Below are 12,424 nucleotides of genomic sequence, written 5' to 3'. Positions count from 1 at the left end.
ACTTCCATTCCCAGAATATTCCCTCTACTGCATTACTGTTGGGAAAGCTTTTTCTAGTAAATTCCCATTTCAAACATGATCACTCTTCCAATCTCTATTATTATGGATCAATTTTGTCTGTGAAAGTTTTATAAAGATAGAACCACACAATATATAGTTTTTGTCTCTCACATTTATATGATCAAAAAATTGTGTTTGTGAGATTCAACCATGCTGACGTTTCTAGCAATTATTTCCTTTGACTATGCCATGACTCTTTATGCATTCTTCTGTTGATTGACATTTGGATTGTTTAAAGACTTTTGGTTATCATCAATGGCACTATTATGAACATTATTTTATGTCTTTTCTTGGTCATAAAAACTACTTTTACACATAAATACTTCTTTTTTTAAAAAAAAATTTTAAACACTATTTTCCATTGAATATACACACAGAATGGAATTATTTGGGTATTGTCAACTTTAGTAGATGTGTATACCAGAGTTGATCCATTTATAGTACTACAAGCAAAATATGTGAGTTACAGTCTACATCCTTAGTATGGTGACTTTATCTCATGTCAACCTTTCTGGTGGGTGTATGCTAGTTTTGTGGATTTTATTCGTAGTCCTTGACACCTAGTGATACCCAGTTGCTCATCATATAGTTTGGAGACATTCATGAAGTACCCATTCAATATTTTAAGCTTAAACTTATAAATACATTTTTCTTTAAAGTTAGTATTCTGTGTATCCTCTTTACCTTGCCTATCTTAAGATAATGAAGATATTTATGTTTTCATCTAGAAACATTTTTAAAAAATTTTACTTTTTTTTTAAAATTTATTTATTTATGATAGTCACAGAGAGAGAGAGAGAGGCAGAGACACAGGCAAAGGGAGAAGCAGGCTCCATGCACCGGGAGCCCGATGTGGGATTCGATCCCCGGTCTCCAGGATCGCACCCTGGGCCAAAGGCAGGCGCCATACCGCTGCGCCACCCAGGGATCCCAAATTTTACCTTTTAATTTATCTTCATGATTATTTTTTTAAAAGATTTTATTTATTTGTGAGACAGAGAGAGAGAGAGAGAGAGAGAGGCAGAAACACATGCAAAGGGAGAAGCAGGTTCCATGCAGGGAGCCCGATGTGAGACTCGAGCCCAGGACTCCAGGATTATGCCCTGAGCCGAAGGCAAACAGTCACTGAGCCATCCAGGTGCTCCACCTCATGATTCTTTATAAATTATATTTTTTTAATTTGGTGTGAATAGTTGCCAATATTAATTTTTTCCCTGTGAACATACAAGTTGGTCAGACTTTTTAAGTTTAAGACCATTATCTTGTCCAATGCACTGTATTAACGCTTTGTCATAAATCATGTGACTATTTCTGGACTATCATGTTTTATTGGTTTATCTATCTATTTTGTAATAATATATTTCAAGAAACCACAATGATGAATTATTGAACACTACATCTGAAACTAATGATGTACTGTATATTGAATAACTGAATTTATTTTTTTTTGAATAACTGAATTTAAATAAAAAAAGGAAAATGCTTCTATTTTCCTGAAAGAGGATGTTAATTGAAAAAATTAAATTCAATTTAAAAAATAATATTTTGCAAGAAAATCCAGAAGAAAATGATATAGGCTAATAATCTTTTTAAAAACTTATCAAGACCACAATAATTAAGAGAGAAAATGGTATGTTATGTATTTTATTTCGGGATTGGTAAGAGTTACATGGTTGGTAATTTTATGATAGTATTAAACTCTACATTTATGTTTCAATGTTTCACAAAATTTTCTATACGTTGTATTTTACAATGCAAAACAAAGTAAAAAAAAAAAGATTCTGAGGATCAAATTGAATGAGACAACTAACCAGATGCTTACAATAGAATAAACTTTCCAAAACCTATACCATAAAATGTTTATCTGACAAATTAAATATGGGAAGATACAAAAAAATAATTATTCAAAATTTTATGGTTATTTATTTAAAAATGTATACCATTTTAACAATGGAGGAAAGACTGACTACAGAGGCATTGTGTAGTATTGATGTAACCTCTGGGGCTATGAATAGCTTCTCTGGCCTTTTACACTATCCATGAACTTTCTCAAGGATGGTATCAAAATTGTCTAACAATGCCAAGAAGTTACAGGCACAGTGGTAAGAATCAAGTTGTAAAACAATTCCTATAGATTCACATGTATCATCTGGAACAAGCTTTTTTTTTTTTTCATTTGTTGTATGTTTTATGAGTAAAAATCTTCAATTTAAACTTGCAAAGTTTTGGTAATTAGTAATAGGTCACATTACCATAGTTTGTCTAAAGATTCACCACTATATAAACAGAATGCTGTAGGAGAACAAAGGAAAGGCCAACAAATTCATCCTGGGGAAATCTGGAAGGAATTCACAGAACTAAGCTTTGAGTTGAATTGAAAAATAAGTATGGCATTGCCTGGAAGAAATGGAAAATACAAGAGATCATCAGGAGTAAAGTATTGAACCATGAAAAAAAGTTGGCAAGCTTACTGTGGCTGGAAAGTACTATGGATGGAGCATTGGTAGAGAATGCCATTAGTGTGATAAGTTGGGGCCAGATTGGGAAAAGATATAACTTGTTCTTCATTTATTCTGCAATATCACAAGTGTCTTTCCCAGCCTTCAGTTCTCCAGTGAGTCAGCCATTACTGAGCACCTACTGTATCAGGAAACAACGTGGATATTTTCATGTTAATACATAGTCAAGGCTTTTTTAAGCAAAAATTACTGACAACCTGGGTTAAAAGAAGAGTGGATGGCAAACAAGTCTTCGATGTGAAAGATAGTGAAATATCCTAGACAGATTTACAAGTTCATCTTTCCTGGAGTCACTGGTTCACTTTTCACCAGCCCCCCCCACCCCCCTCATCCTCCAAAACAAGGCCAGTTGTTACATTAAAAAGTGTTGTAAAGATTTTCCTCTTTACTTCCCAGAAATGGTGTAATTACATTAGGGAGCAAAGATTTTTGTCCCTCTCTCAAAAGGAAAGGGAGACAGCAGAGCAATCATTCCTAGGAAAGCTTTGAAAGTCATAATTTCAGTGCTTCTCTCCTGTAGTAGATTGATGACATCTGCCTTGATCATGTCACTCGATGGAGAAATGTGGCATTGAGAACAAATGCTAACATGTTCTGTAAGTAAATAATTGGTCTTCCTCTGATCCAGAAAACTTGTGTTTGCTGTCAGGATAAGACAAATAAATATAGACACTAAAACCTATGTCCCAGGGACAGTTCTAATTCTATGCCTAGTATCTTTAAGAAAATAAATTTTTAACCTCCCACAAATTCTCATGCTAATTTAAATCATTAGTTTTTATTTTTTCATAAGCCCATTCTTTAGAACACATTTAAAAGGAACCAGCACAAAGTTAAATATTATACACAGGCTATCTCATTCATCTCCTATAATAACTTATAAGCACCAACTTACATTTGAGGATATGGGCTCAGGAACATTAAAAACAATCATCAAAAAGTGGAGTAGAAATAACATATAAGGTCAATCTGATTATTATTCAATCTATATCACTGCTTCCTTTACATCTGAAGGAAGGAAAGAAGGAAAATGATTTATGTTTGTGTGCCTTGTGTGAATTAAAGTAGGTCCTTAAAATATCACTTTATTTGACATATTCAGATTTTTCCCTTTGTCCAAATGAATTAAGTTTTACTCTTTAACAAACCAGTTATGTCTCTGAAAGCACTTGCCCCACACCTAACTCTAGGTAATGAATAAAGCGACTTATACATCAATAAATTGACCTAGGTAACAATTATAATCATCATCATCATCATGACAGTTTACTATATGCCAGGCAGGTCTTAGCCAATTTAATCCTTATAATTAACTTGTAAAGTAGGCAGAAGACATCATTATCCTTGTTTTACAAATGAAGAAATCTAGGCACAGAGATGTTAAATGGCTTCCCAAGGTCACAGAACTGGTAAGTGACAGAAATCTGATTCCCATTCAAGTTGTTGACTCCAGAGTCCATGCCCATAACCTCTACAGGCTATTCTCTCTCCATAAAAGATTTCAAATGACTTTATATTCTGTGAACTGTATTTCTACATTGGAGAATAGAATTTTTACGATATTTTATTATACATGTATTATCTATACACATTAATCATCCTTAAGTTGCATATTCTATTTTAGATGGCCAATGAGTGCTGAAGTCAAGCTGGCTACAGCACCAAAACTATGCTCCAAGAATGTCTTGCATAATTTATATTACATGTGAAAACAGCATATCTCCCTAAAAAAGTCATGCCTATAGCATGGCAGGTACATTTTCTATAATCATGTTCCATGAAATAAACATCTGACTGACTCATTTTTGCTCTGCAGGCCCAGCTGTTACAATGAAGTGACAACTTAACACAATGATTTGAATTGAAAAGGTCATCCTTTGTTTCTTTCGCCTTCATGGATGTATCTTGCAAGAAGTTACTGTGGCCGAGTTCAAAAAGGGTGTTGCCTGTGTTCTCTAGGATTTTGATGGAATCTTGTCTCACATTTAGATCTTTCATCCATTTTGAGTTTATCTTTGTGTATGGTGCAAGAGAATGGTCTAGTTTCATTCTTCTGCATGTGGATGTCCAATTTTCCCAGCACTATTTATTGAAGAGACTGTCTTTCTTCCAGCAAAAATGAACTATTGGGACTTCATCAAGATAAGAAGCTTCTGCACAGCAAAGGATACAGTCAACAAAACTCAAAGACAACCTACAGAATGGAAGGAGATATTTGCAAATGACATATCAGATCAAGGGCTAGTTTCCAAGATCTATAAAGAACTTCTTAAACTCAACACCAAAGAAACAAACGATCCAATCATGAAATGGGCAAAAGATATGAACAGAAATCTCACAGAGGAAGACATAGACATGGCCAACACGCACATGAGAAAAAGCTCTGCATCACTTGCCATCAGGGAAATACAAATCAAAACCACAATGAGATCCCATCTCACACCAGTGAGAATGGGGAAAATTAACAAGGTAGGAAACAACAAATGTTGGAGAGGATGTGGAGAAAAGGGAACCCTCTTACACTGTTGGTGGGAATGTGAACTGGTGCAGCCACTCTGGAAAACTGTGTGGAGGTTCCTCAAAGAGGTAAAAATAGACCTGCCCTATGACCCAGCAATTGCACTGTTGGGGATTTACCCCAAAGATACAGATGCAATGAAATGCCGGGACACCTGCACCCCAATGTTTCTAGCAGCAATGGCCACAATAGCCACACTGTGGAAGGAGCCTCGGTGTCCATCGAAAGATGAATGGATAAAGAAGCTGTGGTCTATGTATACAGTGGAATATTCCTCAGCCATTAGAAATGACAAATACCCACCATTTGCTTCAACATGGATGGAACTGGAGGGTATTATGCTGAGTGAAATGAGTCAATCGGAGAAGGACAAACATTATATGTTCTCATTCATTTGGGGAATATAAATAATACTGAAAGGGAATAGAAGGGAAGGGAGAAGAAATGGGTAGGAAATATCAGAAAGGGAGACAGAATATAAAGACTCCTAACTCTGGGAAACTAACTAGGGGTGGTGGAAGAGGAGGAGGGCGGGGGGGGGGGTGAATGGGTGACGGGCACTGAGGGGGGCACTTGACAGGATGAGCACTGGGTGTTATTCTGTATGTTGGCAAATTGAACACCAATAAAAAATAAATTTATTATTAAAAAAATGTAAAGGTCATCTTCTCCAATCGGCCCTACTTCATAATTTTCAGCTCTATAAAGAGAGTAGTTTAGATACATTCATTCATGTGTGCAGATGAATGTATGGCCACATTCATACAATGAAGTATGAATGACTGAATTCATACAGTCTCAATAATTAGACATGTGACTACCTCATTATTCCAGGTAATTTTAGGTTCTAAATAAGCATTTTAATTTCATGGAGACACACTGGATATGGTAGGGGAAATTAATATTGGTAAATGAAGGTTAATGAGCATGGATCAACAGGGCAGAACCAATTAATATGAAGGGAAACACCAATAAGTTGTGGCTAGATTACCAAAAACACTTAAGCTATACTATACTATAATAAATATAATATATATCAGAACTATTTGCTTTTTAAAAATTAGCATATTGTTTTTTTAGAGCAGTTTTAGCAAAATTGAACAGAAAATACAGTCACAATCTATGTCATTTCCCCTACACACAGCCTTCCCAATCATCCTGCACCAGTATGGAACACTGATTACTGTGAATGAAAAAAACACTGATACATCCTATCAATCAAAGTTCATGGTTTACATTCTATGTGTCTTGACAAATGTATACGGATGTGTGTCTAACATTACGGTATGATACAGAATAGTTTCACTGCCTGAAAATTCCCCTTTGCTCCAATCTGTTCATTCCATCTTCTTCCCAAGCATCTTACAATCAATGGTCATTTTACTCTTTCCATAGTTTTGCTTTGTCCAGGATATCCTATAGTTGGAATCATACAGTTAGGAGTCTTTCCAGATTAGATTCTTTCACTTAGTAATGCATTCAAGTTTCATCTATGTCTTTTTGTGGTTTCATTGCTTACTGTATTTTAGCACTGAACAATTTTTCACTTTACAGATGCAGCACAATTTATCCATTTACCTATTGAAGAACATTTTGGTTGCTTCCAAGTTTTGGCTGTAATGACTAAATCAGCTGTGGTTATTAATGTGGAGGTTTTTGTGTGAACATGTTTTTTTAATCATTTGGGTAAATATGAAGGCATGCAATTGTTGAATCAGAAAGGAGGAAGAGGTTTATTTTTCTAAGAAACTGCCAAATTGTCTTCTGAAGTAACTGTACCATTTTATGCTCCAACCAGCAATGAATAAGATTTTCTTTTCTATGACTTTCTCAGCATTTGGTATTGTTAGTGTTTTAACTTTTAGCCATTCCAATAGGAGAGCACTGCTATCTTTTTTTTTAATTTGCATTTTCTTAATGAAGTATTGTGTTGATCACCTTCTCATATACTTGTCATTTGTATATCATTTTTCATATCTTTTGCCAACTTTTAAACTGGATTTTTGTTTTCTTACTGTTGAATTTTAGGAGTTCTTTCTATATTTTAAATAACAGTCATTCAGCAGATATGTTTCTTAGCAATATTTTCTCCCAGTCTGTAGCTTGTCTTCTCATTGTCTTCACAGTGTCTTCACAGAAACAGAAGTTTTCATTTTGCTGAAGTCCAGTTTACTAATTCTTTCTTTCATGGATCATGCTCTTAGTGTTGTATCTAAAAAGTGATTGTCAAACTCAAAGTCATCTAGATTTATCTGCTTTCTTCTGGGAGTTTTATCATTTTGCATCTTACATTTAGGTCTGAGGTCCATTTTAAAGTATTTCTTGTGGAAGGTATAAAGGTGTGTATAGACTCATTTTATTGCATGTGGATGTCCAGTTGTCCCATCACTATCTGTTGAAAAGACTATCTTTGTTCCATTGTTTTGCTTTTCCTTCTTTCTCAAGTATCAGTTGATTATAATTTTATAGATCTATTTCTGGACTCTATATTATTTAACTTATCTGTTTCTTTATTCCTTTGTCAGTACCACACTGTCTTAAATACTGTAGTTTTATAGTAATACTTAAAGTCAGGAAGTATTAGTCCTCCAACTTTGTTCTTCTCAATATTGGGATGGCTATTCTGAGGTTTTGCCTCTCCATAAAAACTTTAGCATCACTTTGTTTATATCTACAAAACAACTTGCTGAGATTTTCATTAAGGTGGCACTTAATGAAATCAAGCTGGGAAGGACTGACATCTTGTCAATATTAAGTGTCAATATTAAGTGTTATTAAGTGTCAATATTAAGTGACTATCTCTCCATCTGTTTAGTTTTTTAATTCCTTTCATCAGAGTTTTGTAGTTTTTCTCATATAGATCTTATACATATGTTAATTTATATGCATTTCATTTTTTAGTGCTAATGTAAATAATACTGTGTTTTAAATTTCAGATCCCAATTGTTTATTGTTGACATATAGGAAAGCAATTGACTTTGGCATATAACCTTGCATCCTGCAACATTGCTACAATTATTCCTTAGTTCTGGGAGTTTTTTGTCAACTCTTTAGGATTTTCTACATAATAATTTCTTCCGCAAATAAAAACAGTTCTATTTTTTTGTTTCCCTTCCTTTCTCTCCTTTTATTGAGTTAGCTAGGACTTCCAGTAAGATGTTGAAAATGAATGATTAGAGGGAAGGGACATCTTTGCCTTATTGCTGATCTTAGCAAAAAACTAGTTGGTCTCTCATCATTAAGTATGATGTTAACTGTAGATATTCTTTATCAAGTTGAGGAAATTCCTTTATATTCCTAGTTGGTTGAGAAGTTTTATTATGAATGGGTGTGTGATTTTGTCAAATACTTTCTCTGTGTCTGATTTTGAAGTTATGTGATTTTTCATCTTTTGTTTATTGATGTGATTAATTACACTGATTTTTTTAAAGTTTTATTTAAATTACAGTAAGTTAACATATAGGGTAACAGTGATTCAAAACACTTCCATACACCTGGTCCTCATATAGCAAGGGCACTCTGTAATTCGCATCATCTATTTAACCTACCTTCTCCCCCCACCTCCGCTCTGGTAACCAACCATCTGTTCTTTATAATTAAGTCTGTTTCTTTGCTTGCCTCTCTCTCCCTTTTTTTTCCCTTTTTGCTAGTTTTGTTTCTTAAATTCCACATGTGAGTGAAATCAGATGTATTTGTCTTTCTCTGACTCACTTATTTCACTTTATATAGTCTCGAGGTCCATCCACGTCATTGCAAATGGCAAGATTTTATTCTTTTATATGGCTAAGTAGTATTTCATTATATGTATAACATATCTATCTCACATCTTCTTTTTGATTTTTTTATTTATTTATGATAGTCATACAGAGAGAGAGAGAGAGAGAGGCAGAGACACAGGCAGAGGGAGAAGCAGGCTCCATGCACCGAGAGCCCAACGTGGGATTCGATTCCGGGTCTCCAGGATCGCGCCCTGGGCCAAAGGCAGGCGCCAAACCGCTGCACCACCCAGGGATCCCCCTATCTCACATCTTCTTTATTCATTTTCAGTTGATGGACACTTGAGCAATTTCCATAATTTGGTTATTGTAGATAATACTGAATTACATTGATTTTTGGATGTTGAACTAGTTTTGCATAACTGGAATAAATATCATTTGTTCGTGGTGTCTAATTGTTTTTATATATTGTTGGGTCTGATTGCTATTTTTTAAAGGATTTTTACATCTATGTTCATAAAAGATGTTAATCTATAGTTTTTCTTTTTTAATGTCTTAGGTTTTAGTATTAGTGTAATGTTTGGCTTCATAGAATGTGCTGTGAGGTACTCTTATTATTTCTATGTTCTGAAGGAAACTGTAAAGAATAGACATAATATCTTACTTAAAGGTTCAGTAGAATTCACCAATGAGCTAAACTGCTGGCTTCATTTTTACCACTCGGGGAAACCTTACTGAAAGTCACAGCTAAGTAGCAATGCTTTGAAGACCTCACATTAAGTAATTTCACTGTAAACTGTTCCTCCAAGTCACACAAAAAATATTTAGGAAAACCATAAATAGAGGCTGAAAAATTAGCATTCATGTCATCTTTTTAAACTGGATAAACTTTGAAATCCCTTGATATAATGCGAGTAGTGTGTAGAAACATTTTATATTTTTCTTAGAGAAAACCTACTGGCCACAGAGGATAGAAAACACAGACATTTGTTTCTTTCAGATGATTCTGGCATTCTCATGGAAGATTTTTAGTAATGCAGCATACTATTCAATAAAATAATTAATCTTCACATTTTACCATAGATTTCATGATTATAAAAAGATCTTCATTATTTGGTCACAGTAATGATGGTTTTGATTGTCTTATTATACAAGTCTCTTTCAAGGCCCAGCTCCAAGATAGCCATTATGTTCCTAAAATTCTCAGTGAAAATTAACCAAATACCCTTACTTATTTTAGCCTCTGCCTGCAATGCATATTTTTTTAGGAGATAACAATGAAGTTCTTGTAGATATTGTACTCAAAATATGTAAATCTGAAGCTATTTTAATAGTCACATGAAGATAAACACTTTAGCAAAGTTCAGGAGAAAGTGGTGTTTATTGCATAATATTATCATTGATACATTTATGTTATATATGTATACATATATGTGTAAATATGTCTATATTCATGTGCATGAGTACATATAGGTGGATTAGACAAATATTTTACTAATTATTTTTCCTCCTTTCACCTAAAATAATTAAACATAGTGATAGTAGATATAGCCCAAACATTGGCTATTTTGGCCCATCTGCTCCTAAATCCATAATGAACTTTGCACAAGTCAAATGAGATTGATGAAAACATGTTCAGTCGGTGTCCAGAACTCAGAAGAGTGAGTCTGCACAGCCAACTGGAAACAATGGATGGCATGGTTATCTAATGATCTTTAACTGTTGTTACGGCCAACGATTTTTTACAGTCACTACAAAATTTTCAAGAACATTAAAGATAAGATGCATATTTAATTAAACAAATTTGGCTTTAGGAAACTAAAATTAATAACATAATTGAGAAATGTGAAATTTCTTCCAATTTGATTGTCATTATATGCTACAAGATAATTCCTGGGCTGCATATTACTCTGTTTTCCAATGTTTTCATGGGAGTCTCCAGTAACCAAAACTCATCCATCACGCTGAAAAGTAGAAATGAATAGGAAAAATTAATGGATGTTCTATTCTTTGTACAAAGCAATAGTGATGAGTAAGATAGAATGGCAGGCGTCAGTGGTGGAAAAAGTTCCTTTTATTCCCATAAAAATTATCTGCATTTCATTCTGTATGTACATTTATTTTCATTTTTTTGATTCACTAATCACATTATTTTAACTTCACAATACAATGGTATATAATCTAAATGTTCTTTAGCCTTTTTAAACATCTTCATAAAAATCGTAATTATTTTTAAGGAAATAGGAACTTCCTGTACATTTATATGAAGATTCTTTCACATAATATATAGTTTCATAATGTATCTATCTCAATTGTCTTACCATTTTTCTTAAAAATTATGATTATAGAAGCTTTACCTACTTTCCCCTAATTCACAAAAGTTTCATTATGTGTGAAAAAAATCTAACATTTGAAAAACACAAACAAAAATTTACAGATGTTTATTTTTAATTCAATAACATCATGGAAATAAAGCTATATTTAGAACCAAGAGATTCCTATTTTAGTTTCAGCCTCGAACAAGTCAACATCTTCTTTTATGAATTAGGCCGAGTTACTTAACTTCTCTGGGAATCAGGTTTGTTATTCAATGAAGGAATTCAGCCTTCGAGTTTCCTTTCACCTTTATTATTCTATGTAATATTTCCCAAAATATATTTGTCGGAACCCTAATCTTGTAAGTTATTCCAACTCAAAATGAGGATTTCATGATTAAATTCATTTGGGAATTTGCCCACTTCATTTATTCAATGTACATTTCCATAATACTTTTATAGTGTGAACTAGGACTGCCTTGAGGATTCCATTGGTATGTTTTTATCAAGGAAACAGCATTAATTAAGTAATTATGCAAATAAGTGCTTAAAATAGCAATTGCAAAATATAACACAGACAAAAGATACTTGATATTCTGAGGTTCCTATTAGATTGGACATTCAACCAAGACTTTCTTGAGGAAGTGACAATTTAACTGGGATTAAATGATATATAGTATTTAAGTATGAAAAGCAGGGAGAAAAAGAAAAAGAAAAGCAGGGAGGAAGATATATCTAGTGTGTAGAAAACGTGGACAAATGCAGTAGTAGAAGGGAGAACGATGCTATAAGACAAATTCAAAGCAGACCCGTAAGGCAGAGGCAATGAACACACCCAGACTCTAGAACTGAAAAAGACCAGGATTTCAAAGCCTTTATGCAGTTAAGGATTTTGCTCTTAGTAATGAAGGGGAATCATTCAACAGCAGCTGAAAGTGTTGGGAAATTCTCACTGAATTAGGAGATCCGGACAAATGCTTGACAGGGTAGTTATTTATCACTGCACCTTTGCATAACTTATCTGTCACATAAACTCAGTAGCTTAAAAGATGTATTTTGTTATATCAATCTTACTATTTTTATCGATGTATAATTAACACACATCATTATATTCATCTCATGTATACAACATAATGATTCAACAACTTTATATCATGGTGCCCACCACAATCATAGTCATCATCTGTTGCCAAAAAATGCTTTTACAATCTTATTGACTATATTCCTTATGCTCTCCTTTTCATCTCCATGATTTATTTTGTAACTGGAAGTTTATACCTCTTAATTCTCTTTATC

At 33.8% G+C, this 12,424-nt stretch overlaps 1 long non-coding RNA gene across 1 annotated transcript in view; it reads right to left on the bottom strand.

Annotated features, from left to right (window-relative positions):
• LOC144288505 (uncharacterized) overlaps nt 1-12,424 on the bottom strand; it is a 683,266-nt gene that overhangs the window by 386,582 nt on the left and 284,260 nt on the right. The window lies entirely within an intron of this gene.

Source organism: Canis aureus, chromosome 18 (genome assembly GCF_053574225.1).
Source record: "Canis aureus isolate CA01 chromosome 18, VMU_Caureus_v.1.0, whole genome shotgun sequence".
Taxonomy (NCBI): Eukaryota; Metazoa; Chordata; class Mammalia; order Carnivora; family Canidae; genus Canis; species Canis aureus.
This window is presented reverse-complemented; position numbering and strand designations above follow the sequence as displayed.